We start from the raw sequence: 6,000 nt of genomic DNA, 5'->3' as shown, positions 1-6,000 counted from the left end.
AGGTATGAGGTGGTATCTCCTTGTGGTTTTGATTTGCATTTCCCTGATGATAAATGATGTTAAGCATCTTTTCTGTGCTTATTGGTCATTTGTATATCTTCAATGCACAAATGTCTATTAAAGTCCATTTTGCAATTGGGTTGTTTTTGTTGTTAAGCTGTAGGGATAATTTACATATTTTTTATATTAACCCCTTACCAGATATAAGTTGGTAAATATTTTTCTCCCATCCCATGGGTTATATTTTCATTCTGTTGATTGTGCCCTTTGTGCACAGTTTTAAATTTTGATGTAGTCCAATTTATCTATTTTTTCTTTTGTTGACTATGCTCTTGGTGTCACGTTCAAGAAACCACTTTTCCTGTGTTCTTTTAAGACTTCAATAGTTTTAGCTCTATGTTTAGGTTTTTGATTCACTTTGAATTAATTTTTGTAAATGGTGTAAGGTAAGGGTCCAAATTCATTCTTCTGCATATAGATATCCAATTTTCCCAGTATCATTTGTTGAAAAGATTGTCTTTTCCCTACTGAATGAGCTTGGCCTTAGTATTGCATTCAAAGTTTTTTTCAAAAATCATTTCCTTTTCATCTTTTCTCACTGTTCTTGTGCTGATTTAGTCTTGAAATATAGCTAGCTTGTTTGGACTATCTCATATGTTTAGAAAGAAATGCTATGTGTATTCTATGTTTTATATATATATTCTATGTTTTATATATCTATATCTATCTATCTATCTATCTATCTATCTATCTATATATATATAGAGAGAGAGAGAGAGAGAGGGAGGGATTGAATTTTTCAACATTCTAGATCCTTCGCCAGCACTGATCCCTGGGCAGAACATAGCAGGATGTCTGGGGAGAAGCATCAGCTATCTTGTGCTAGCCCAAGAAACACCCCCTGGCCGTCTCCTCAGAGATAATTAAGTTAATGGATAGACAAATAATGGAAAGAATTACATCAAAGGCTTATAGAAAAATTTGAAAGAGATTTTCATTTTCATTATTAATTTTATAGAACACAGCTATGATGGGGAAATGTATAGATATTGAGCATAATTATGATGGTAAAACTGTAGGGTTTTTTAATACAATCACATAATATTTCTCACACAAAACGTGGAATTCCATGTCTTACCTGATTTGATGTGATGGAATTGAGACTAGCTATCTCCAATAAAAATAATCTGTGATAAAAAAATATGTAGCTCATATGATTGTGACTCTATTCATTCAAAGATCTTGATGGCCCCATTACAAGGAAGTAGTGGAAAGTCAAGCTCAGAGTCACAATATATTTATAAAGTAGCTGAAATCTGATGGATTGTTTGCCAAGATTTGTTGGGTGTCTACCAAAGTACCAGGCACTGTTACAGGAACTTTACATACATTAACTAGTTTAGTGTTTGTTAGGTTATCTTACAGATCGGGGAACTGCTCTACCATGAAGCCGGACAATTGTACCAGGGTCTCCTAGTTCATAAGAGGCAGTGTTGGTTGGGGTTTGAATCCAGAAGTCTGGCCACAAAGTGCATAATCTTGACCCTTACACTCATAAAGATCATTTCACTATAGTGCTCACTGAGGAAAGACAGTGCACTCCCAACAAGAGTGCATGTTAATGAAACTCCTTTGCTAGTGATTTCTGGGATGGACTATGAAAAATTTAGGCAGAGTTGGTCCAGGAATCCTTCTACTTTAATTCTATATTCTATTCTCATTTACCAAATATTCTAATGCATTCCTCCAGGGCTTGGTTGAGTCTAGTTTTTAACTTCTAAACTGTTCTTTGATGATGACTTAAGATATTTACCATATAGGAGTATTTTAATTTTAATTTGAGAACCTCAAAACCAAAACCTCTTTAAGACCAAAGAAATGAGTACCTAATGCTAGAATTTCAGGCATTACAATAAGTTAAAACACCTTGTTTAACATCCCTAAATTGTATAATATAAGTCATTGCTCTTTTTGTGGAGGAACAAAAACAGTCCTACTGTCAGCACAGTATTGGGGTGATCATGAGTGAGGCTCATCTCCAGGAACCTCAGCCACCTTCCACGTCTTACCAACTCTACTCTGGCTCATGCCTACCTCCTGGGGCTGACAGTCACTTTCATGAATGCTGGAACCTTCCTCATGGCCACCCCAAAGCAGCCAGGCAGGCCATCCAGAGTTCTGACTCCTCCAGACACTTGAGGATTTCAATGAAACATTGCACCTCAGGGCTTGGGTTACAGCATCCCAAGAAGCAGCTGAAAGGGCCAAATGATGCCACTTGGCAGTGCAGGGCATTGAATCCCATTTTATGAGAACTTTGGCCAGTGGGAAAGAGGAGATGCATGAAGCCTAGCCAATAGATTCCCTCTTTTTCCTCCCTCTGATGGACTGGTCTGGCGCATGGATTCTCTTTTCTGTTATCCAGGATATCCCGTGACAGGTGGATATATCTGCTGATGACCATGGCTCTGTACCTCCTGGTGTCTCACTTTCCTTCTTTCCCTCACTATTACTGCTCCAGACTTTTACACACCCCACACATTAAGCATCATTGTTGTCAACCTGGCCTCAGGCTCTGTTTTCCAGAGAATCTGGGCTGAAACAGTTGGCACTGATATCCCCATTTTACAGATAGGGAGAATATGACTGAAACTCAGAGAAGCTGAGTGATTTTGAAGTCACATAAATAACAAGTGGCAGGCCAAATCCAGCCCAAATTCTAGGTCTGTAACATATTACCTCTGCACCTAAGACAAAAAAGTTGTCTTGCTAAGGCAATAAACTGACAAGGACAGGGCTAGTATAATGTCCTGAAGCCTAGCCATTACTTCAGAAAGCACAATAAAATACAATGGTCAAACCTAGAAATGGAAATGCTATTAATTCATTCAGAAATCCCATAAAATCCACTAATATATTTCAGGAAGAAAAAAATAGGCTGTTATTAGGCAAAGCTCCAAAACCAAACACAAGAATCTGTACTGTTCTTAGCCAAAGGACTTTAATCTTGTTACACTCTCTTCCTCACTCTCAATTTTCTCTGTGCCAAATATTCCATTACCAAAATTAAATTGGCGATATTTAACGACAGCATAGAAGCATATAACATTTTTCCATGAATGTGCACAAAATAAGGATTCAGAAATATCATGTTCTACTGGTTATAAACTGCATGTTTCTAATTTACTAATTTTGCTATTTGTATTTATATAATCATTTTAATAGGTAATACATTCACATGGGACAAAAAAGATATTCAGTTTAAAATCTCCATCTTACCCCATTCCCAGCTATCCAGCTTCCCTAAGACACTGTAGTGTATCCTTCTGGGAGGAAGGAGTTAAATCAGCTGGCTGAGATATACTCGTTCCTTTACAGAGAATATGCACCCAAGGGAGAGGCATCTGGACCTCTAGGTAAATAGACTTAACTGATGTCTGTTAGGAGGCAGAGGCACTGTTTCTAAAAGGTCCCTGGGGGTCGGTCCTGGCTAAGGGTAACCTATAGTAAATAGAACCCAGTATCATTGACTTGGGCATCCTGGGAGAATGTCAGGTAGGCTATACCTGGGTATAAAATGAAGATGCTTCCTAATTAAATGCTCCCACTGTGGCAGGTGATCCTGTGGACCTCACATAGAGAGTGCAGCTCTAGCTGATGTGGGGTGGAAGGGGAGGGCCTCCATAACTTCACAGACCTCTCTGTGCTTCATCTGAGCATTTTGGTTGTGTAGGCCCTTGCCACATTTAATAAAGCTCAGGACTGGGAAATATCTCTCTGATTCATGGGAATCTATGTGTTATTTCAACTTCTAAAGAACTTCTCTGCACATACATACTTCTATTCTTTTTCTAACACTTTTTACACCCCTAGTGGTATATTATACATACTGTTCTGTAGCGTGATTTTTTTCTGTTAATTTGAAAATCTAAAAAAAAAATCAAAGCCAGAAAAAGGGGCAGGGGAGAGGGGATCACTTTTAATACCATCCAAAATATTTGTTTATTGTATAGTTTTTACATTTTCTGCATTAAGCAAGTTTGCGGGGGGGTGGAAATGGAGTATATACAAATTGCATTGACACAGAAGTACTTTCATACATTGTGGGATGTGGAAACAGGTACTTTCATCCATTGCTTATGGAAGCATAAAATTGAGATAATCTCTTTGAAGGACCATTGGGCCATGGCCGTCAAAGGTACAAATGCATGTTTCCTTAAGTCAGCAATTCTACTCTAGGAAACTCTTCTATAGATAGACTTGCACATAGGCAATTCATTGTGTGTAAAAGATTATTCGTTGCAACACTGTTTAGGAGAGTAAAGCTTAGAAATAAACTAAATGTCATCAACAGAAAACGGATTAAATTATACATAAATACTGAAGCTGTAAAAAAATGAGGAAGCTTGGGCTTCCCTGGCGGCGCAGTGGTTGAGAGTCCGCCTGCCGATGCAGGGAACATGGGTTCGTGTCCGGTCCGGGAAGACCCCACATGCCGCGGAGCGGCTAGGCCCTTGAGCTATGGCCGCTGAGCCTGCGCGTCCGGAGCCTGTGCTCCGCAATGGGAGAGGCCACAACAGTGAGAGGCCCGCATATCGCAAAAAAAAAAAAAAAAGAAAAATGAGGAAGCTCTTTATATACCTACATAGCATTATCTATAGCTAGACTAGTTATAGCTACACACTACAACACTTTTACATTCGCCCCTGGGAAATTGTTGGTGTATATATTTCAAGATTTTTGTATGTGCATGAACATACTTGTGAATTTTTCCAATATGATATTATACTACTTGTGCTATTTTATAACCTACCTAATTTATTGATTTTTCCAATATGATCAACATTATCTTATGTTAAACAAACTGCAAGAATATGAAATTTTCCAATACTTTAGGTAAAGTAACACATACATGTAGAAAAGCACACAAAACACAAATGTATAGTTCAATGAATTATCATAAAATGAAAAAACCCACTTCACAACACCGTGGCAATCTCTACATCCTCTCTCCTGACTTGTTTATGAATTCATAATCAGTCTTTTTTGGAATAAAATCCCATTTTAACAAATGGAAGTGTTTATATATACTACAAATTTTGTATTTTAAGTATTGCAAAATAGTTTCCATCTGCAATATAGGGCCAGTGATAACTTCACTTTCTGATAACAAGTTAACTGAAACTTATTTCACAGTGTCCTTCTTACTAAAACAGCAACTGCTCATTTACAAATCTGAGCTTGTGAAGGGTCTATAATGTGATACGTGTGACATGAAACTATTCATATAAACTCACTTGGCTAAACATGATGAAGACGTCTAATGAATTAAGGCCACAAATCATTTCTGAGTCTCTTTTCTATGGTTGACACTGGGCTATATGCCACACTTACCAATTTTAGTATCTAGTACACTTTAGTCAAGGACTTATGTAAGTCACCTTAAAGATGGTGATTTGAAAAAAAATGATTAAGAAAGACATTTAAATACTAAATGATGCTTTAAAAAAACAGTAAATTTTGTGAAAATTGTGTTTCTTGGACACCTAGTATTCCATAGAAAACTGACAGATGTACCATTGGAAGAAAAGAAACAAAACAGGAAAGTTTTTTCTTAGAAAATCTTACAAATATAAGTGAAAATTACCACATATGTACATATAATTTCTCTTGTTAGTACGTGGCTTTCACAAATGGTGGGGTCTCTCAATGTGTGTCAGGAAGCCCCCAGACCACACAGTTTATCAGTGACTTTCCAGTTTTCTCCTTTTTTGCTGTTGTGAAGTTGGCCTTGTCTCCTCCAGTCTCACTTTCTCTCAACCTTGAGTGAATCTGTAAATTTAGGGGCCCCTGTTGAAGAGAGGAACAGGAGGTCAAGATATAAGAAAGCTCTCCCTCAGAATGAAAGGTTGCTTTAATATAAGAATATCAGTTAATATAATACAACACATGAATCTTTTGAAGGAAGAAAACTCTATGATATTTTTGAAAAGTGCACAA

The sequence above is a fragment of the Monodon monoceros genome, unplaced genomic scaffold, assembly GCF_005190385.1.
Source record: "Monodon monoceros isolate NGI ecotype Baffin Bay Population unplaced genomic scaffold, NGI_Narwhal_1 Super_Scaffold_13, whole genome shotgun sequence".
NCBI lineage: Eukaryota > Metazoa > Chordata > Mammalia > Artiodactyla > Monodontidae > Monodon > Monodon monoceros.
This window is presented reverse-complemented; position numbering follows the sequence as displayed.